This window comes from Tursiops truncatus, chromosome 19 (assembly GCF_011762595.2).
Source record: "Tursiops truncatus isolate mTurTru1 chromosome 19, mTurTru1.mat.Y, whole genome shotgun sequence".
Taxonomy (NCBI): Eukaryota; Metazoa; Chordata; class Mammalia; order Artiodactyla; family Delphinidae; genus Tursiops; species Tursiops truncatus.
Window position 1 is genome coordinate 33,690,311 of NC_047052.1, and position 23,371 is coordinate 33,713,681.

The following is a 23,371-nucleotide window of genomic DNA, read 5'->3' on the forward strand; positions in this document are numbered from 1 at the left end:
TATTCATATTTCTTCCTAAATGTAACCTTAATAAACATGATTTAAGATTTAGCCAGATACCCTGATCTCCACTGTAGCTCTGTGGTGTCCCTTGGGTCCTAAATTTGTTCAGAAGCAGGTGATATATGGCAAGATAGCATAAGGGCCTCCCATTTAAAATTAAACTTTTATTAAGTCTTATTCTCAGTAGATAAACCTTGCAGAGATCAGAAGATACCTTGCATTGACTACAGTCATGACGTTATGTAAAAGCTGCTCTTGGTGTCTAGAATTTATTTATTTATTTTATTTTTTTATAATTGCTTACTTTTATGTCAATTAAATGGAGCTCTTTTACAAATTAATTTTGATAATACCACACAGAGGTAGAGACATATCATATCTACAATGTACATAGAATTTATTTTTTATGTAATATTTAGAGCACTCCTGACCTGACCTGGAAAGACTTTCAGTACGGTTTAAGATCTCATAGACCTGAGCCAAAGACTGGAGCCACGTAAAGGATGTGCGTTACTCCTCATGCTACACTGACAGAACCTAGAAGCCCTGCACAGCGTGTCTGTCCACCTTTTCTCAAAGTACTGCATATGCAAAGTTAAAAGATAAACACTAAAAGGTTCATAATGAAACACAGCAGTCCCTGCTTGACTCATTTTTCACCCCTACTCTACCATCTAAAGGCTGCCATTCTCAGGTCCTGGTTGTTTGTTCTGTGAATCACACTCAAGTCATACACTCTCATTGCTGGAACCAAATGAAAACCTTCACCTTTTTTTTTTTTTTTTTTTTTAGCTTTTCCAATAGCCAGCGATGGTTAAAGTTGCATCCTGTCTTATTTTTAGGCTGTTTGTTTATCCATAAGAATTCCTGTTGACATACATGCCACCTATTCCTCCCTCTCTCCCTCTCCCTCACTCTCTTTCTCTTTCTCTCTCGTTAGCTTAGCACGAAGCTATCCAATTGTGAAATCAGGGTTTGGTATTGAAAGAGTACATCGAGCTGTCACATGTTATAGTTTTGAAACAGAATGTAATGTTTGATTTTGAAATCCGACAGAGCCCCTGCTGTTGAGGGTGCCAATCTCTTTCTTGAATCAGTAGATAGTCACATCTGTACTGAAAGCTGAAACAGTTTAAATAACATGTCATTAGATTAACTATGTTCTTTTCTGATTGCTTTTCCTCTTGTCTTTTTGTAAATGTGATTTTAAAGCAATCAGGGCACCCATTTGATGTAAAGCAGGCTCTTTCTTATCCCTAGTAGATCATCATATGCCTCCGGAGGACACCCTCATGCTGGAGGCTAAAGAATATAGGAGATTTTTCGCTAAACGGGAGCAGCAGGAACACACTGGCATTTCTCTGAGGGCTGGTGAACTGGTAGATGACTTCTTGGCCAGGGAGTGCCTTACCAGCTACTGTGTCCCTTCGGGCGTTCAGCATCTTCTCTTCCTGTTGAATGAGGGCAGACATTTGTACAAGAATGAGCTGAACCTGCTCATTGACTACCTGAAGACCAGGAAAGGACAACTGGAAGGTATTTGGCACTGTCCCCTTTCCTTCCCCATTTTAAACCCCAGAAGATCCGTTTCTACGAATCCATGTATAAAAGAAATCTAAAAGCTTTTCATTCAGTTGAGAGAATATACCTGTGTAATACAAAGGTGTCTGATTTGAATGTGTTCCAGTTGAGAATACACTGTTGTTGTTTTTTATCTTATTCATTTTTTTCTTAAAATAATTAATTTATTTGTGGCTGAGTTAGGTCTTTGTTGCTGCACACGGGCTTTCTCTAGTTGCGGTGAACGGGGGCTACTCTTCGTTGCAGTGCTCGGGCTTCTCATTGCGGTGGCTTCTCTTGTTGAGGAGCACGGGCTCTAGGTGTACGGGCTTCAGTAGCTGTGGCTTGCGGGCTCTGGAGAGCAGGCTCAGTAGTTGTGGCACACAGGCTTAGTTGCCCTGCGGCTTGTGAGATCTTCCCGGACCAGGGCTCGAACCTGTGTCCCCTGCATTGGCAGGCGGATTCTTAAGCACTGCGCCACCAGGGAAGCCCAGAATACAGTGTTGTAATGTTTAACCTTTATAGACGAAAGTGCTTCTTCTGTAGCTAAATTTTCTCTTGAACCAGATTTTTAATACATAAATAGGATGACCTCTCTATATAGATGGACACGTAGGAAATAGTTCCAGTTCCCTATCAGTTTATTTTTCTGATTCTAAGTTTGTTGTTTGTTGAGACATTTTTAAGAGTACTTTGAAGTGTATGGTGAATGTGAATAAGCAGTTCCTAATCTCGCTGATTTTAAAGAGCACTCCAGCTACAAGTGGAGTCTTTGAAGTAGTGACTTTTCAGATTGCTTGTTTTGAGTTAAGTAGGTGAGAAGAAAATAATCACTTGTCCCTTGTAGGGAAAAGTAGCTGAAGTCGCAGGACCATGTTAAAGCTTTAAATAAATTATTATTCTTATAAAATGCAGCATGTGTTTTATTTTTGTACACTTTTATTGAACTCACTTTCTCAGGGTGGGGAGGGGACCCATAAGCTTAAAACATAACAGTTTTGTTTCTTTTTCTTTTTCCTGAGTGCTTATTTTATTTATTTTAAAATTTATTTTAATTGAGATTTAATTGACACATAACATATATTAGTTTCAGGTGTACAACATGATTCAGTATTTGTATATATTGTGTGGTGCGCATCGCAGTAAGTCTAGCTAACATCCTGGTGCCTTTTGATTATAGAAACTTCTCAATCAGAAGAAGGGAAGGTCTTCCTGGAAGTGCCTGAGTTGTCTTTTGTGCAGCTTGCTGGGCTCTGCAGCAGGCTTATGCTTTCCATTTGTTTTCTTCATTTTTCCAGGTTTGGAGATGCCAAATCCTTTGGCCAGGAGCGCTCATTCCTCATTTCAAGGCGGGAATACCCCCATCATGGGCAAGCCACCTCCACTCCTTCCAACCCCCAGAAAGAGATCCTTCCCAGGCCCTCCTCCCCCGGTTCCTGCCAAGTCCCCTTTGATAGGTGAGAGGACAGGAAGTCTCCTTCTGCAGCCAGGTCAGTGCTTCCCACCAGGAGTACAATGTTAGCTGTAGCTCTCATGCTTCCACGGGAGTTCTCTTGAGGAAGCAGGACAGTTTAGGGCAATTGCAGTGTTTGTTGTCTTTTTTTTTTTTTTTGAGGTACACGGACCTCTCACTGTTATGGCCTCTCCAGCTGCGGAACACAGGCTCCGGACGCGCAGGCTCAGCGGCCATGGCTCACGGGCCCAGCCGCTCCACGGCATGTGGGATCTTCCCGGACCGGGGCACGAACCCGTGTCCCCTGCATCGGCAGGCAGACTCTCAACCACTGCGCCACCAGGGAAGCCCTGTTGTCATATTTTTAATGAATATTAAGATTTCAGAAGGTGAGGAGAGGCGCTTTGAGGTTCAGTGGGTGCTATTTCTCTTGAAGAGTTGCCTTAAGTTTTTTTTTTTTTTTTTTTTTTTTGCAGTACGCGGGCCTCTCACTGTTGTGGCCTCTCCCGCTGCGGAGCACAGGCTCCAGATGCGCAGGCTCAGCGGCCATGGCTCATGGGCCCAGCCGCTCCACGGCATGTGGGATCTTCCCGGACCAGGGCACGAACCCGCGTCCCCTGCATCGGCAGGCGGACTCTCAACCACTGCGCCACCAGGGAAGCCCTGCCTTAAGTTTTAATACAGGGAGAAGTTTAGAGAAGCTCTTCAACCAAGTTAGGTGGCCACAGTTAGAGCCTGAAAGTTGTCATAATAAGCACTCTGAACTCAGTAGTCTTTCTGAGATTTCTGTTCTGAGTAGCTCGTGCTGAATAGTATCTGACATCTGCCTAAAATGCAGTGGTACTACTGTGGACTTCTCCCATTGCCAGTGACGTGGAACCCAGCTCAAGTTACCTTAAAACAAGGGGACTGGATTGGCTTATATAACTGGAAATCCTGAATTGGCTAACTTCAGGCCAGACTGGATCCTACTGCTCATGTGGGTTCATCAGACAGCCATCTCTTCCTTCTGGGAGAAGAGCTGGGTGGGTACAGACTCCCGGTCAAGCCCGGGGGCCAGCGCCTCCGTGGTTCCTGGTGTGCCCAGTGTCGGAGCCTTCCCTGGCTCTTGAAGGGAAAGAGCTCAGGCACCTAGGCTGCAGCTTCCACCCTTAGTCGCCCTTCCCTCTGCTCCTTCTCTTCCAAATATCTGTTCATGCCGTCTGTCTCCTCTCCTGTCCTCCTTGTGTGTTGGCAGCGGGAGCGGAGAAGGAACCGGATGAGAGCATGTTTTCAGTCTTCCGTGTTAAAGAGGAAGTTGTCAGTGAAGTCTTCATGGGAAGGTGGCTTTTCACCTGGGCCTTAACTAAAATTTAGACCTGGAGATACATTTGTTCATGAGAATCACATATTAGTTTGGCCTCTTTTGTGAACAGGGATTATTTTAGCCAAAGATATTTCCTAGGAGCACAGTATTTCCACCTTGACTCTTTTGGTGGATCGTAACCGAGGGAATGTGCCTGCTTGCTCTGGGAGCTGTAGTGTACACGTCTTTTATTGACAGGGTCAGTGTATTGAAGCTCCACAGCCCTAGAGACGAACATTTCTGCGCCCCCCTCCCTTTGTGCCCTGTTGACTTCGGGGTGAGTGAGAGTGTATCAGTTTAGCATCTTCTCTGTTCCCATCACAGCCTGTGCTTTCTTGCTGCCATGTCTTTGTTCCTTCCCTTCCTTTTACTGTGCTCTCCACGCTTCCCTGGGCCTCAGCCACAGGCCTGTTCTTATCACCTGGTCTTTTCCTGTGAGAAGTGAGTGAATAAAAGGCAGGAGGGCTCGGGAAGAAATCTTCTTGCCCTGAATTGCTTCCCATCCTTGCCATTAGTTTAAAAACAAAACTCTTCCAGGCCTTCAGAAAGGGCTAGGTGCTTGCTTTAGAATTGTGAGAAAGTGTCCTGTTCAGCAGGGTGAGGACTGTGCCCGGCAGACTCTCACCGAGACAGGTGACGGGGTGCTGGACCGTGTGTCTCACCACTAATGTTCTGGGTAGATGGATGTTAGATTCTGAAGAACAGAGAGCTTCAGGTGTGTTATGGGTCTGCCTTTGTGACCTGTCGGGGAACCTCCCTACTTTGGATATTTGAGAAAATGTATTCCAAGTATCACAACAGAATGTTTGGAACAAAATCCATTTGTGAGAAGGTGATGGTGGAGGACCAGGATGTCGGGAAAGGCATGGACTTAGACCAAGTGTTTGCAAGCTTCTTTTTAAAGGGCCAGACAGTAAATATTTTATTTGAGGCTTTGGGGGCTAAGAAGCAAAATTAAGGATATTATGTACATACTAATGTAACCATTTAAAATGTAACTATTTAAAAAAAAACATTCTAACTGGCAGGCCACACCAGCACAGACAGCAGGCTGGATTTGATCCCCACATTCTAGTTTGCTGACCCCTGGACGATCACTGAGGTGCAGTCTGGACCCAGAGAGGACTTGGTAGAGCTTTGAGGAGCTGGGGGTGGGCCTGGTGTGCGTGGCAGGAGCTCCCTGCTCAGCCCCTTTCTGAAGATTAGGAAAGGTCCCTTTGGGGCAAGCAGCTGGAACGGTTCATCAGGCATCTTTATGTTTTGGGTTTCTTTCGCTGCAGGATCGGTCAACCCAAAAGGTCTGTTTCCCCTCCCCCACTTCTGGCAGCCCCCTCCAAGAGGCCTGTTCCTTTGGGATGCCTCCCTCCCAAGCCTGCAGAGCGTCCGTTACTTGGGGGAGAAACCAGGCCTTTTAGCACCACCACCAGGTGAGTAGGCAGGTGAGCAGTGAGTGGCATTCTAGGCCCATGCTGACCAATAGAACTTCGTGCGGTGGGAGAAATGTTCTATAGCTGTGCCGTCCAGTACGGTAGCTGTCAGCCACATGTGGCTGTTGAGCGCTTGAAATGTGGCTAGTCTGACTGACTAACTGAATTTTTAATTAATTTACATGACTCTAGTAACATAGTAATTACATAATAGTCTCATGTGGCTGGTGGCTACTGTGGAATGGTGAGCACGGTTCTGGGCTGTTGGAGGTATCAGGAAGGTGTAGCAATAGGTAGGAAAGTGTGCTGTGTTTTTACCATGTAGAAATCTATTATTTCTTAGTCTTTTTCTCCCTCCCTTCCCTTTTTTAAAGCTGAAAATGTACTTAAAAAGGGAAGTATTATATCTCTCCCGTGAATGGATATCATTGTCAATTGCTGTAGAATAGGAGGTCATCATAATAAAAAAGAACACAAAACAGTGTCACTAAGTTCCTGCCTGTTCCTATTGCCTGCCTCAGTTTCTAAGCTTAAGGCTTGCTCCCTCCCTGAAAAAGAAAGGGGATTACCAAGGGTCAGGGAGGTGTTAGCGGGGCACCAAGAATACTGGAAACTCTCTCCTTGATGATTCAGAAGGATTGCAGGATGTTGGCAAAGGGAGAATCTTTCCGTGAGGTTGAATGTCATTTAATTGCACACTCGCGCGTCTCTGATGTCGTTTGGAGTACGTGCCTTGTTCCTGCTTTTGGCTCGGGGAGGAGCACAGCGCCTTCCCTGCCTGGCAGGAGGATGGGGATCTGATCTACCATATTTAAAGTACTAACTGATACCCAGCCCTGGCTCAGAGCCTGCACAGCAATACAGGCTTTTTTCTCTCTCTCCCTTCCCAGGGCAGCCCTGGCCAGCTCTCATCTTCTTTGATGTTGCCTTCGCTCCTGCATGACTTGGGGAGATGAGGCCGGAGGCTTCCAGGCTGCCCCCAGACTCACCAAGGCATCAGGGCAGGCCTGCCAGGGCAGTGGCAAGAGCTAAGACTGCGCTCTGGCTTGGACTAGAAGACGGCCAAACAGGCGTTTTGCTGACTTCGTTGCTAGTCATTCGGGCTTACTAAGCTGAGATAAAGGCACTGCTCTTAGCTCACTCGTTTTGAGATTTGGGGCTAAAGCCCCAGCTGTTAGGAAGGTGGGCCTTTGTCTCTCTTCGTTCTCCATGCAGTAAACATTTTTCATGGTAATGCCACTTTAACATTTCAGCCCTCTACTTTTAGTCTTTGAGATAGATATTGCTGTGGTGGTGGTATGAAGAGGTACATTTACATGATGGTGGCAAGACCCGGAACAAACATAGGTCGGTGACTCCCACCTTCCTGAGAACCCAGATAGCCTGTCTAATTCTGAAGATCCTCCTCTGACAGACCCTGTTTTTTTGAAATTTGGAGAACTTTCCTCACCCATAAGATGGCCCTTTATGGCTTCCGAGGGCCCTCTCAGCCCAGATTCAAGCATTAATAGTTGGAGAAAGCTCTTTTAAAAAACAAAAATGAGGGCTTCCCTGGTTGCGCAGTGGCTGAGAGTCCGCCTGCCGATGCAGGGGACACGGGTTCGTGCCCCGGTCCAGGAAGATCCCACATGCCGCGGAGCGGCTTGGCCCGTGAGCCATGGCCGCTGAACCTGCGCGTCCGGAGCCCGTGCTCCGCAACGGGAGAGGCCACAACAGTGAGAGGCCCGCATACCGCAAAAAAAAAATAAAATAAAATAAAAAACAAAAATGAAAATAAGAACCTAGCCTGTACAAGGTATACCAGTAATAGTTACCATGGTTCTCGTTATGTGCCAGGCATTGAGATAATTTCATTTAGTCCTGAAACAACCCTGCGAGCTAGGTACTGTGATTATCTCTGTTTGCTGATGAGTCACCCAGGGATCAGAGGGTGGTTAACCTGCCCAAGGTCACACGGCGGTACCTGGCGGAACCGAGACTGCACACCAGCTGTGTGACACCACACTCCATGCTCTTCACCACCACACAATCCCAGCAGCACATGAACAGTATCAAATTGAGGTTGCTTTCAAAAAATTGCATGTTTTTGCTTGGATTTCAGCCTCATTCTTCCATCCACAGCCCCCTTTGACAAAAGGCCAAAAGCGTTTTCACATCTCTTACCTGTTCTGATTCGTCACAGTGTAAGGTCTTTAGAAATTCAGAGGGGATCGAGTGACTGCAGGTAACGTAGGACTCAGGTGTAGCCCCAGAGGCCTAATGGAAGAGCTGGCCTTGGAGGAAATCAAGTATTTGGGTGCCTGGGGGCTGGGGGGAGGCACTGGAATCTCCCAGTAGAGAGGGACCTTCAGGTGAAAAGTGCAGGTGGGGTGGGGCTAGGTGTCCCCTATTCCTCCTTTGTAAAATGACGGTTGTCACCAGGATTAAATGAGATAATGTGAATGAAAATCTTTTGGACACTCCCAAGAACTGCACAGCTGTCTGCTGATGCTGCAGCTTGGTTAATCTGATCCAGCCTGCAAAGGTGGGTGTGACTAGAGGACTCTGGCCAAGCTGGGTGCTCTGCAGACCAGGGAAGGGACATAAATCAACACTGCTGTATTCCTCCTCTTTGTAGTTCTTTTGCAGTCGGCGCTGCACAAGCAGACAGTTCAACCCGTGTCTTTGCTGAACTAGGGAAAGCTTCTCTGAGCCAGGAGAACAAGGTAGCTGCACGCAGACAGCAGCCTCACTCCCCTCCAAGGACCAAGGCCCCTGTCTGGCTTGCAGCACTGATGTCCAGGCAGTCAGTACAAACATGGCATCCCTTCTGTCCCATACATGGTCCCATTGATGCTTTTTGCACGTTTGGAGTCTTTTTGTGCCAAACTGGATGTTTGTGGAAGGTCATTGTTGTAGACTTTGAATCTTGAAGTTGTTCAATTATATGTATGTTAAAAACCAATGAAAACTTCTAGCTTTTATATACTGGTTGCCCCCTTTTTTTTTTGGTACGCGGACCTCTCACTGTTGTGGCCTCTCCCGTCGCGGAGCACAGGCTCCGAACACGCAGGCTCAGCGGCCATGGCTCACGGGCCCAGCTGCTCCGCGGCATGTGGGATCTTCCCGGACCGGGGCACGAACTCGTGTCCCCTGCATCGGCAGGCGGACTCTCAACCACTGCGCCACCAGGGAAGCCCTGTATATATTTAATGTATATGTCTTAAGGAGTTTGAAGGTAAGTGTACACCCATGAAATGATCACCATATGCAATTCTCTGAACTTATCCATAGCTCTAGAAGTTTCCTCCTTCCCTCTTTTTTTTCTTTTGATATGAACATTAAACATAAGATCTACCCTCTTGAACATTTTTAAGTATACAATACAGTGTTAACTACAGGCACTATGCTGTACAGTGGATCTTCAGGAATTATTCATCTTGCACAAGTGAAATGATGTACCTTATGATCAACACCTCCCCGATTCCCCCTCCCCCCAGCCCCTGATAACTCCCATTCTACTTTCTGCTTCCGTGAGTTTGACTATTTTAGATTTCTCATATAAGTGGGATCATGTAGCACATATTCTTGTGTCTGACTTACTTAGCAAGTTCATGCACGTGGTAGCAAATGGCAAGATTTCCTGCTTTTTTAAGGGAAAAAATATGTATGTGTGTAACCACATTTTCTTTATGCATATGCTCACTGATGGACATTTAAGTTGTTTTTGGAATGATTTATTAAATCTTTTCTTTGGTGAGCCGCATGTCTTAGGTCTCCAGCTAGACTCCAGGTTGTAGGAGGGCGGGGCCCCACTGTCCTCAGTCTCCACGGCATGGAGCTCCTGGCCTTGAGCGTACAGGATGTCCAGGAAGGGCAGCCTCCCTTCCCTCTCCTTATTGCCTGTCAGGCCTGCACCACGGTTAGAGTTATCCCTTCACTGGTGCCCTCACTCCAAGTCCTCCTGACTCCTGTCAGTGTCATTTTTCTATAACACTGATTTAGTGTTCTGCAGACGGTGTAAATCTAATTCAGTCACCCTTGTGCTCCCCCTACCCCAGATATACACTTAAAACCTTGCATTGCCCACAGGAGTGTTTCTCAGATTAGGGGCACAGACCCCTGGGAGTCTTCGGAATTGTTTCAAAGTGATGAGTTCTACAAGGATCTTTTGATCTTGTGTTTCAGTTTTTTGTTTGTGTGTGTGTGTGTGTGTGTGTGTGTGTGTGTGTGTGTGTGTTTCAGTTTTAATGATAAGCTTCAAGACATTTTTAATGTAAGCTTATACTGGATCACTACTTTTAACTGATCCTGTTGGGTGATTCCAGTGCCAGCATTTCTGTTTGGTTTGCTATGGTGACAGAACAACCAAAGTGATAGTGATTTAACTGTGCATGTGGTGTGTTTCTCATTTCTGTGTGTGTGCGTGTGTGTGTGTGTGTGTGTGTGTGTGTGTGAATTTGCAGCTTTGAGAAGCCCTGGGCCAGGGGCCAAAGTTGTACTCCTAAGCCCAGCTTCCAGAGACCTCCATGCTCAGGCTCGTGTTCACCTCTCTAGCCGCGGGTCTTACCTCTGTCCATGTTGAGTCCTGTGCTACAGCTTCCTCCCTGACCCCCACACCCTCAGTCCTCAGTGTACCCACTGAATTCCTCTTCGCCTCTTCAGATGCAACTCAATGTCCTATCCACTTGGAAGTTTTCTCAGACTTTACCCAAGGTGACATGTCCTCCCTAGTTTCTGTAGTTCCTGGAATGCCCTCGGTAACAGCATTTATCTCATCGATGCCATCAAGGGTCCGCGTGTCTGTCTCCCTGGAAGACTATGAGCCCCCAGCTGACAGGACTATGCTGTCTGCCTTTTTCTGCCTGGAACCCAACAGGTGCCTAATGGACACTTGTCACATGATTTTATCTAAGCCAAGGAGCCTTTGAACTCTCTTCCCTCGATAGCCTTGATCATATGTCCTAAAGAGCTGGGAGATTTGCTGCTCTGAGTGATTGTCTGGCATTCTGTCATGTGTATACTAGATGCTCAGTTAACATTTCCTGATTTCTCTGCTCAAGACTGAGATCGAGGGTAATTTTCTTCCCTTATGGGAAAATGTTTTGTAAAAGAAAAAAAAAATCAGAACTGTCAATTAAGATTCCAAAGAAGCATTGCTGGCACAGTCTTTTGCAGTTTTCCTTAATGCCTGCCTCTCTTGGCTGTATCATCGGAGTATTTGTTGAAGTACATTGCATGAGTTGCTTATGGACTATTCTGGAAACATTGAAATTTTCCTTGAATTATTTCCCCAGTGTAGGCTACTCTTGTGCTCATTTGGCATCGTAACTTTTCTTGTGATGTCTCTGGTTATACTTATTCCATAGTACTTTTCATAGCCAACCCCCCAAAGCTTCTGAACCTGCCCTGCCAGCCAGGCTATTTGGCTGCCAAAGGGAACCACCCCCTCGGCCTCTGTGGTCCACGCACTCTATGATGCCTGTGTTCCCCGGGGCCGCTGGGCAAATGAATTGGCTTGAACTTGAACCCTCTTCTCTCTCCTGTGCTTGTTTGTGTATGATAAACTTTCTGAAGATGTTTGAAAAGTAAATGTTTGAATTGCGCATCCTTATTTGATTGACCTTTTGCACTCCCCGCTCTGTCTGCTGGACCAGAGAGGGGCCGCCTGGCTGGCGTGCTCTCTCCTCCGGCCGCAGGAGAGACTTCAAGCTACTCCCTTAAGAAGGCACCTTAGCTGCTCTCTGCATCTGGACTGTTTCCTCATATTCCTCTGGCAGAGGCTGACTGTTAGGTAGAGATTAATTTAATGGGAGGTTTTCTTGCTAGTAGAACCCTGCATCATCTCTCCTAAGAATCACGACGAAGCGCCTTGTAACCCCCGGGGATTCTGTTGTCTCAGATCCGATACCTGAGCAGGGTAAGAGTGACAACTGTTTTATAAAAATAACAGTTTTTTTACTAGTATAGGAGTAATATACACTCAAGGCAGAAAACCCGGAAGATTCAGAAAGATCACAAATAAAAAACGCACGATTTCAAACCCTGAGGTGCCGCCTGTGCCCCTTACATCTCCTTTCACACGTTCCCTCTGCACATTTATGGCTTTACTTTACGAATGTGGCTTACTGTTTCTGTCACTCCTCAGTAGAGCATAAACATCTCACCACGTCAGTCTTTATTCCTTTACCATATGTAGTAGCACATTTTACTGAACCAATCCCTTGTTGGACATTTACTGTGGCTTTAATTTTCTGTTATTATAGTATCTTGTGATAAACATTTTTCTTCATGCGTCTTTGCTGGCATCGCTTTTATAATTTGCTGAGGATAAATTCTGAGAAATAGAATTCTTGAGTCAATCAAAGAGAATGTACATTTTGTAAGCACCAAAATAAGAAGAGATAGATTTAGTAAGTGTCATTCACGTGGCAAATTAAAGCTTAATCTCCAGTCCCATAATCAATGTGAATAGCTGGGTGACTGTCCTTTAAAGTTCCTTTCTGCTTTGCTGTGGATGGTATCATATCATTTGCATTGGGAAGCCGGTAAGAACACGGGCTTTGGAGCCACACTGCCTGGGTTCTGAGTCCCGTTCCACCTCTTAGCAGTTATGTGGCCTGGCCAAGACCTTAGCTCTCCTTGCCTCATCTCTCATCTACAAAATGAGGACAGTGAAAGTAAAGTTGTAATAAAAAATGAAATAAATCACTCTGGGTAAAGAGCTTAGAATAGCCCCTGGCACATAGCAAGTGCTTGCTATTATTTCATCATCTACTTTTTCACTTAACAAGCCACTCTGCATATGAATGAATATGGATCTAGTTACTCTCTTTAGTGGCTGTGCAGTGTTCCATTATAAGACTGTGCGTTTGTGTGTGCGTTTTCTCCCGTCTTGTGCTCTTGCTGGTTATCTCCTTGTAATAAATTCCTATAGCTGGGGTTGATGGGGGTGCTCGCTTTTAAAGGCTTTTAAATATACACATTTCCAAGTTGTATCTTCAGAAAGAGGAGCTAGCAGGCACATGTGGAGTCACTCTTCAGCCAGGAGACGCGGGTATTGCTGGGACAGTGGTCCCTGACCTCGCGGAGGTCCTAGTCACGGACAGATCCAGGGAGAGAAGAGAAGAGGAGGGCCTTCTCAGAGCCCGTGCTCTTCTTTCTCCGCGGCAAGCCGCCTGGTTTGTGCGTCTCCATTGTTTTGTTTGTCTATTTGTTTTTTTGTTTGTTTTTTGTTTTGGCCGCACCAGGAGGCTCGCTGGATCTTATTAGTTCCTTGACCGGGGATTGAACCCGGGCCGTGGCAGTGAAAGCACCGAATCCTAACCACTGGACCCCCAAGGGAATTCCCTGTCTATTTGTTTTCTAAGTGGCCAGTTTCATTGCCAAAAGGGGCACCCCATGCCAGTCATTCTCACCCTGCCACCGACAGACCTCAATACCAAGCTCCTAAGATGATGACAGCTCCTAGTCATGTGTATAAACCGCATTAAGTGCTCATGTATATCATTTTATTTAATCATCCCAATTGCCTTCTGACGTGGGTACATGTTATCACCTCAGAGAGGTTAGGTCCCTTGGGCAAGATCACACAGCTAATAAGTAACCGAACTGCAAACCCCGCAGTGTGACTCCGGTGCCATGAACAGGAGGACCCCGGGGGGTGGGTTCATGTCTCACTTTGGCTTTGCCTGTAAGCTATCCTGTGTGATCGCGGGACAGTCCCTTTTCCTCTGGTTCTCAGTTTTCCCATCTGAACCATGAGAAAGTATTACATCATCTCTAAGACGTCGAGTTCTGCATGTTAGAATTCTGGAACGTTTGAGCTGTTTTGATGTCAGGACACACACGGCACATTCAGAGGGTTTTAACTGAAGATAGTCTAATGAAGGGACTCATTCCAGAGATGTGAGAACCCCACAAAGGATGGTGAGGTGCTTGGGGATTGTGAACAACGCACAGCTGTTGCCACCGCTGGGCCTGGAGGGACCCGGAGAGGCAGTGGAGTTAGTGGAGCTCAGGGAAAGCGGGAGCCGCGGGGGCGGGGTCGCTGGGAGCTGTGGCCTTCGACAGAGGGAGGCAGCCCCTGCCAGAACCGAAAGTGGCCCCGGCCTCCACCCAGCCCCAGCGTGTCTGCTCCACATCGCACCACCCAGGAATGACGGCTGGGCGGTTGGAAATCCGGGGGGTGCGGTGTGTTCACTCCCGGCACAGAGCAGGCTGGTGTGTGCGGGGGGCAAACAGTAACCAGCAAAGGGATTTTGCTGAGCTCGTGGCCTGTCCTCTGAGGGAGGAGTGCAGTTACATAACCGACAGGCACCTGCTGAATGGCGATACAGCAGGAAGAAGCCCCCTACTGCCAGCCACGGGCTTGGGGGAGCGGCAGGCATCCCACATCCCAGGCTTTTCTTTTCAAAGCAGGCAGAGAAGCGGGCAGGCTCAGCCCTCCTGTGACTCCTGTGGATGGTTCTGATGATCCCGAATCACATTTCAACGTCTCCTGGCATCCTCTCCTTCAGGAGGAATTTGGCTGAATGACTACTGCATCTCGAATTTCCCTAGAAATAAATGTCCTCGCTCACCGAGAATTCATCTTAGGCTCTCAATTCCAGGGAGAGAAGGATTCTGGGCCACTCCAAAAACTCGAGCAAGAGAGCTTAGCAGAGGAGGAATAACCATGTTGGAAGGCTGCAGTTTGTGACTGCAGCACAGAGTGACTTGCTGAGTGGTTTCTGGGGACTGTCACGTCCTGGTACCGACCCGCCTGCCTTTCAAGTCTCCCTTACTCTACTCATGATCCAGGCGTTGCTTCAACATCCACCTGGAAGCAGCCTCCAGGGCTGCCTGGTCTCTCCTCTCCCAGCCCCACGTGTCTACTCTACCCTGCATCATCACCGGCACGCTGGGCATTTGGACACTGAGTTTCTTGCCGAAGCCTCTTTCAGCCGCAGTGTTCAGCCTGGTTGTTTCCAAACACGCAGGGGGCATGCTGGGAGCACAGTGTGGCATCTCTCCCTACCCGTAAGGGAGGATCAATAGTCATAGACTTCCATCGGTACATATTAGCAGCTTTAAAAACATTCTGCTTTGATCCACAATTTCCACTTTTGGGTCCATCTCTTAAGGAAACGAAGGATTTGCAGTGTGGATGAAAATGTTTCTGAAAAAAAAAAAAGAAAGAAAATGCTTCTGATAAATCAGTAATAGGACTTAAGGTCAGAAACCCAGCTCAAACTGACTGAAGTAAACATGAGAAGTTATTAGCTCCTGTGACATAAAAAGTCAAGGAGCCCAGCGTTAGGCATAGCTGGATTCAGGGATCACGTGCTGCTGTTTGCTCTTCTCTTGGTGGCAAGATACATACCGGCAGCTCCAAGCTTTCATCTTAACCTACCAGGACACCAGTGGACAGGACCAGAAGGCCTCTCTTCACAAGAGGTCACATCTGTCCTAGAGTTGAGTCTCTGGCTCTGAGAGGGCCACATGCCTGTCCTGGACCCCATCCCTATTGCCAGAGGGATGGAAGAAGCTGATTGGTTGAACCTTGGTCACACGCCCCCTCCCAGTGCTGGGGAATAAGACCATCTCCACCTGGACCACACTGTGAGGCAGGAGGGGCTCCCCGGGGATACTTGGGATGCTTCTGCCAAAAGAAGGGTGAATGCTGGGCGGGCAAAGACTTGAAGCCCATGACTTCCTCACAGCATCACATGAAGAAGTGAGAAGCAAACAAATGACCAGCTCTGGAAGAATGGCTTAAATTGTGGCTTATTCATGAAAATAGATTATACAACCACTAAAACATGTTAAATTTATGGAGCAAATGATAGGATTTATACTCGAATGATTTGAAAAAATAGGTTACAATGTACATATGCAGGGTGGTTTCAACTGTGTTAAATATGTATGCTTTGAAAAATGCTGAAAGAAAATATACAGAAATGTTCATAGTAATTATCTCAGAGCCATATGGGTAAATTTCATTCTGTCGTCTTGTCTTCTTTTTATATTTTGAAGTGCTCAGTCTATGCATGCCTAAGGAACAAACACTAACTTTAAAAATCCTGGCTGCGAGGTGACTTGATCTTCATGTGGCTGCGCTGTGGCCAAGCGGGGAGAGAATTGGGAGTGGGGTGGAGACAGGTGGGGTTGGCAAGGGGGAAGGGGCGGCGGGCAGCTCCACCAAGTCCGCAATTGTAAGCCTCGAAGAAAGCAGCCGGCAGGTTTGGGCCCAGCTGGGAGCGACCTGTGGGCGGTGTGGCTGGGAGTGGCAGTAACTCTTAGTACCCTCGACGAGTGGACCGGCTCCACTCTTTAAGACCTTGTCTGTTCATCCATTCACCCACTCATTCAGTAGATGAGTGCACCTGTGTGCCAGGGGATGTGGGAGGAGACGAGGGATGTCCTTGTCCCCTGAAGTTAGTCCGCCATGAGGACGTGGCTGTGTGTGGATGGCTACCGCAGGTTTACCATGCATCATGGGCCTGGCGACCTGTTGTCATGGGCGGAGGAGCTTTTGGGAAGACGTAGCAGCTGACCGTGGCGAGGAGACCGTGGGGCCTCCGCACGAGGGCTGAGGCACAGCACAGGCCCGCACTTGACCAGAGAGGGAGTGCTGGACCATAAATAAGCCTGGGCGCTGCTCCCCATCTCTGAGCGAGGGGCTGAGGGTACCAGGCCCTGGATGGAGACTGAGCGGGGACGTTGGGGAGCCCAAGGAAGGCTGAAGGGGTCACATGGGCCAGGGGAGGCAGCACCAGGGAGGTGGCAGGGGAACAAGGGGTCGTGGGGTGGCTGGCACCATGGTCACATGGGCAGGCGAGGCAGAGAGTGGCCCAGCAGTTAGAGGAGGGCGTGGCCTCGGGCTCAGGGGCCCAGCTTTCCTCTGCAGCAAACAGTCCCAACCTCTGAGACCCAGGGCATGCTCTAGTTTTTGTATCTGGAAAAGGAGAATTCATCCTGCTCTCCTTGGGGAGTTCCTGGGGAGCAGGGCTAATGGCCTGAAGCACCTGGGCCAGCGTCAGGTAGACAGGAGGTGCACAGTTCCCAGGAGAACGGGAAACAAACCCGTGACCACGTCCCAGCTGGCACCTTGGCCTCGGCCACGCCAGAAGGCAGGTCAGTGGGGCAGATTGTATTTTGTAGAGAGTCATGACTGTCTCCCATCCTATGTGTTCTCTCGTAATATGACCTTGACACTCTCCATGCCTTCTGGAGGTAGGTCATGAAACTTCCGCCGGCTCCCCTCCTGTCCTTCCTGCCTCCCCGTCTGGCATATTCGCCCTTAGAACACAACCGCCATGCTTCAAGGAAGCCCAGGGCACGTGGAGAGGCCACGTGGAGATGTGTGGGCTGACAGCCCCTGCTGAGGTCCCAGTGAACCTAAGGCATCACATGTGAGTGAGGAAGCCTTGGAGGTGACTCCAGCCCCAGTCCCCATCTCCGTGTTGGAGACCCTGAGTGAGAACTGCCTAGTGGAGCCCAGTCAAGCCCCAGAACCGTGATAGGTAACACAAATGATTGCTGTTGTTGTTTAATAGACTTTATATTTCCAGGCAGTTTTAGGTTAATAGCAAAATTGAGCAGAAGGTACATTTCCCATATACCCCTTGCTCCCATGTAATACAGCCTCCCCCCTCTCAAAATTCTGAACCAGAGTGGCACATTTGTTACAAGTGATGAGCCTATATTGACACAATTATCATCCAAAGTCCAGAGTTTACATTACAGTTCACTCTTGGTGTTGTATATTAAACGAGTTTGGACAAATGTATAACAACATGTATCCACCATTATGATATCATCCAGAATAGTTTCACTGCCCTAGAGATCACCTGTGCTATGGCTGTTCATCCCTCCCTCCCTGCAGCCCCTCATCCTTTTATTGTCTCCATAGTTTTGCCTTTTCTAGAATGTCGTATGGTTGGAACCATACAGTATGTATGTAGCCTTTTCGGACTGGCCTCTTTCACCTAGTAATATGCTTTAAGTTTCCTTCATGTCTTTTCATGTCTTGATAGCTCATTTCTTATTAGTGCTAAATGATATTCCATTGTCTGGATGTTGATTTATTCATTTACCTGCTGAAGGACATCTTGGTTGCTTCAAGTTTTGGCAAATATGAGTTGCTTCAAGTTTTGGCAAATATGAATAGAACTGCCATGAACATCCATGTGTGGTGTTTTTTTTTTGTAATAGATCTTTATCGAAGTATAATTGTTTCACAATACTGTGTTAGTTTCTGTTTCACAACAAAGCGAATCAGCCATATGCATCCACATGTCCCCACATCCCCTCCCTCTTGAGCCCCCCTCCCATCCTCCCTATCCCACCCCTCTAGGTGGTCACAAAGCACCGAGCTGATCTCCCTGTGCTATGCTGCTGCTTCCCACTAGCCAACTGTTTTACATTTGGTAGTGTATATATGTCGATGCTACTCTCACTTCGCCCCAGCTTCCCCCTCCCACCCCGTGTCCTCAAGTCCATTCTCTATGTCTGCGTCTTTATTCCTGCCCTGCCTCTAGGTTCGTCGGTACCATTTTTGTTGTTGTTGTTTTAGATTGTGGAGAAGAGTTTTCAATTCCTTTGATAAATACCAAGGAATGTTATTGCTGGATCGTATGGTAAGAGTATGTTTAGTTTCGTAAGATGACACCAAACTGTCTTCCAAAGTGGCTGTACCATTTTGCATCCCCACCAGCAATGAATGAGAGTTCCTGTTGCTCAACGGTGTTTTGGCCATTCTAACCAGTGTGCTGTGGTATCTCATTGGTTTATTTCTCATTTTCCTGATGACATATGATGTAGAGCATCTTTTCTTTTTTTCCAGCTTTATTGAGACATAATTGACCGATAACATTGTGTACGTTTACGGTGATGATTTGATTATGTATATACTGTGAAATGGTTACCACAGTAAGGTCAATTGACACATTCATCACCTCACGTAGTTACCTTGGTATATGTGTGTGTGTGTGTGTGTGTGTGTGTGTGTGTGTGTGGTGAGAACATTTAAGATCTACTCTTTTAGCAACTTTCAAGTATATATTACAATATGGTTAATTATAGTCACCATGCAATACATCAGATCCCCAGAACTTATTCATCTTATAACTGGAAGTTTGTACCCTTTGACCACTGTCTCTCCATTTCCCCCCAACCCCCAGGCCCTGGCAATCACCAGTCTACTCTCTCTTTCTGTAAGTTTGGTTTCTTTAGATTCCACATACAGGCACACCTCATTTTATTGTGCTTCACTGTATTGCCCTTTGCAGATATTGCATTTTTTACGAATTGAAGGTCTGTGGCAACCCTGCATCAAGCGATCAGTGCCATTTTTCCAAAAGTGTTTACTCAGTGTATCTGTGTCACATATTGGTAATTCTTGCAGTATTTCCAACTTTTTCATTATTACTGTATTTGATATGGTGATATGTGATCAGTGATCTTTGATATTACTACTATGATTTGTGGAAGGCTCAGATGATGGTATTTTTTAGCAATAAAGTACTTTTAAATTAAGGTATGTACATCTTTTAAGATATCATGCTATTATTGCACACTTACTACACTACAGTAGAATGTAAACATAATTTTTATATGCACTGGGAAACCAAAATTTTCCTGTGACTTGTGTTATTGTAACATTCAGTTTATTGTGGTGGTCGGGAATGAAACGTGCAATATCTCTGAAGTATGCCTGTATAAGTGACATCATACAGTACTTGTCTTTCTCTGACTTATTTCATTTAGCATAATACCCTCAAGGGTCATCCATATTGTTGCAAATGGCAGGGTTTTCCTTCATTTTTATGGCAGAGTAATATTCCATTATGCATATGGAATATTCTGATATATGTGGAAAAATTCATCTATATCACATTTTCTTTATCCATTTACCCATTGATAGACACTTAGGTTGTTTTCATGTTTTGGTTATTGTGAATAATGCTGCAGCGAACATGGGGGTGCAGATATGATCTGCAAATATTTTCACCCATTCCATAGTTTGCCTTTTCATTCCATTGATTGTTTCTTTTGCTGGGCAGAAGCCTTTTAGTTTGATGTTGTTCCACTTGTTTGTTTTTGCTTTCATTTCTTTGCTTTTGCTGTCATGTCCAAAAAATCATTGCCAAGACCAATGTCAAGGAGTTTTTTCTCTATGTTTCCTTCTAGGAATTTTATGATTTTAGGTCTTACATAGTCTTACAAGTCTTTAATCCATTTTGAGTTAATTTTTTGTGAGGGGTGTAATACCCGGGTCTGATTTCATTCTTTTTTGCATGTGACTATCCAGTCTGAACCTTATTTATTGAAGAGACTATCCTTTTTCCATTGAGTAGTCTTGGTTCCTTTGTCAAATATTAGTATATGCATGGATTTATTTTGGGGCTCTTGAGTCTGTTCCATTGGTCTATATGTCTGCTTTTATTCCAGTACCATACTGTTTTGATTATTGTAGCTTTGTAACACAGTTTAAAATCAGGAAGTATGATAGACATCTTTTCATGTATTTATTTCCCATTTGTATATTTTCTTTACTGAGGTGTCTGTTAAGGTCTTTGGCCCATTTTTTAATTGAGTTGTTTATTTTCTTGGTTTTGAGATTTAAGAGTTCTTGGTACATATTGGATAACTGTCCTTTATGAGCTGTGTCTTTTGTAAATATTTCTCTCACTCTGTGGCTTGTTTTTTCATTCTGTTGACATTATCTTTTGCAGAGCAGAAGTTTTTAATTTTAATGAAATTCAGTTTATGAATTCTTTCTTTCATGAATTGTACCTTTGATGTTGTATCTAAAAAGTCATCACCATACCCAAGGTCATCAAGATTTTCTCCTATGTTTTCTTCTAGAAGTTTTATAGTTTAGCATTTTACATTTAAGTCTGTGATCCATTTTTTTTTTTTTTTTTTTTGCGGTACGCAGGCCTCTCACTGTTGTGGCCTCTCCCGTTGCGGAGCACAGGCTCTGGACGCGCAGGCTCAGCAGCCATGGCTCACGGGTCTAGCCGCTCCGCGGCATGAGGGATCTTCCCAGACCGGGGCACAAACCCGTGTCCCCTGCATCAGCAGGCGGACTCTCAACCACTGTGCCACCAGGGAAGCCCCTGTGATTCATTTGGAGTTCATCTTTGTAGGGTTTAAGAAAGATCTGTATCTCGATTCTTTTTTTTTTTTTTGCATGTGGATATCCAGTTGTTCCAGAACCATTTGTTGAAAAGACTGTCTTTTCTTCACTGTATTGCTCCTTCATCAAAGCTCAGTTGACTGTATTTATGTGGGTACATTTCTGGGCTCTCTATTCTGTTCCATTGATCTATTTGTCTATTCTTTTGCAAGTACCACACTGTTACTATTGCTTTATAGTACATCTTCAAGTTGAGTAGTGTCCATCCTCCAATTTTATTCTTCTTCCTTTGATACTAAGTTGGCTATTCTGGGTCTTTTGCCTCTTCATATAAACTTTAGGATCAGTTTGTTGATATCCACAAAATTCTTCCTGGGATTTGATTGGGATTGTATTGAATATGTAGATCAAATTGGGAAGAACTGACATATGGACAATATTAGTCTTTCTGTCTATGAACACAGAATGTCTCCCCATTTATTTAGTTCTTCTTTGATTTCTCTCATCAGAGTTTTATAGATTTCCTCATATAGATATTATACATATTGTTTTAGATTCATATCAAAGTATTTCTTTTGGGGGAAGTTGCTAACGTAAATGGTATTGTGCTTTTAATTTCAAATTCCACTTGTTCATTGCTGGTATAGAGGAAAGTAATTGGCTTGTATATTAACCTTATATCCTACAACCTTGTTATAATTGCTTATTAGTTCCAGGAGTTTTTTTTTTTTTCCTTGTCAATTCTTTTGGTTTTCCACATGGACAATCATAACAATCACTTTTAAAAAATTATACCCTACTTTGCTCCTAAGCTCTCATCTCTCTCACCTATTGAGAAATACTGTTGGGAGAGGAGGGTCTGAGGACGGAAAGACCCATCAGCCCCATGGAAGTGCACGATATTTGTGAAACACATACTAGTTCAGTATACTTAAGATATCTTGGAAGAAAATACGCACCTTAGGTCATTCTTTTTCTTAGAAACTCAGTGCACCTTGAACTGCTTCTTGGAATAGAAGATGTATCTCTGTTGGAGCTTGGTGGTCACAGGTTGCCAGGGGTAGGGTGCTGGGAGCTAAGACCTTGGCTGTCTGCGGAGCTCTGGGTGTCAGGGCTACCCCATATCTTCTTGAGGTAAAAGACTGGTGTTCTGGGACTGGAGAGTCAGCAGTGGCAGCTCCTCTCCACTCTGGGTCTTTTCCTAGCAGCCAGGGCAGGGCCCATAGGACTCTTCAGTCCACAGGCCTGCAGACTGGTGCTAGTACCTTTACTCTGTGTTGTTTGGCATAAAATAGAAGCTTCCAGACATGAAACAGCCAAAAAGCCCTCCCCCCAAAACACCTGAGGCTATCCAAAACATCCATTTTTGCAGTACACACCTGTTGTTTTCACCTGGGGTGATCTTTGGCTCACACTGTCTTGATATCCCTTGGAAGAGCTATCCTTTCCCAACTCTCAGCCCAAGGAACAGACTTCTCAAGCCTAGGGCAGCAGAGGTGGTCACATGACTTTGGCTTGACCAATCAGTAATCCCACTGGCTTGGCCTCTGTAATTGGTTCAAGGATGGGCCTGGGTCTCCAGCTGGTCCAATGAGAGTCCTCCTCAGGACTTTTGCTAGAACGTCCTTGGACCCCTGCATGCATGCCCTTTCTAGTGGGGTTGCCAAACTCAGGGTGTCATCCTAGAGCTGGAATTGGGAGGGAGGCACCTGGGGGAGGGGCTGGGGAGCCTACCTGCAATGAAGGCACCACAGAGGAGAGCACAGACAGGAGGTGGGAGAGAAACTGGGGTGTGATATGGTTGTCTGAGGCTCTGAGTCATACTGTACTGGAAGCAGCCATGCCCTGGCATTTCCAGTGACGTGAGCCAATAAATCCCCATTTATATTTAATCCAGTTTGATGTTTGAAAGAGCCTAAACAGACATCCCCTAAGAACACTGCAGAGGGCTGTATGCAGCAGACCTCGTTCTGGACTCCAGACTCTGAGGAAAGAATCTGGGACCACGCCTTTCACTCTTTCCTAGAACACAAGCCTCCCTCCGAACTCCCTTCTAACTCCCTAACACTCACACCTGGGGCTGACTTGTGAATCCCTCTGAGCCCCGTTACCTGCCTGCAGCCCTGTCCTGTGGTAGCACTGACCAGCACCTACCCGCTATGCCGCTGCTTGGGCGTCCGTCTGTCTCCTCCAAGAGAATGTGAGACCCGCCGGCGCTGGAGCCCAGTCTGGCCCTCCCTCCCCTGCAGGCTGCGGCATCCTGCCTGCCACTTGCCAGGTGCTCAGGGAACCGAATGGAGAAAGGAAAGCAGCCCAACAGGAGACCAGTCACCTGCAAATCTGGACACGGGCAGGCATGGGACAAGGGAAGAGCCCTGGACTTGGAGTCCAGAAATAAAGGAAGGCGTGATGGCACTGCAGTTATTCAGTGATTTGCTTAGGCCTCCTTGAGCTCCAGCTGCCCCTAACCGTGGCAG

General features: G+C 46.2%; 1 long non-coding RNA gene across 1 annotated transcript in view; it reads left to right on the plus strand.

Moving 5' to 3' along the window:
* Nucleotides 1-2,884, plus strand: part of LOC141277224 (uncharacterized) — a 41,088-nt gene extending 38,204 nt beyond the window's left edge. The window contains exon 4 of the long non-coding RNA XR_012328272.1: nucleotides 2,862-2,884. This is a non-coding gene — a long non-coding RNA (uncharacterized lncRNA). The remainder of the gene's footprint in view (nucleotides 1-2,861) is intronic.
* Nucleotides 2,885-23,371: the final 20,487 nt, after the last annotated feature.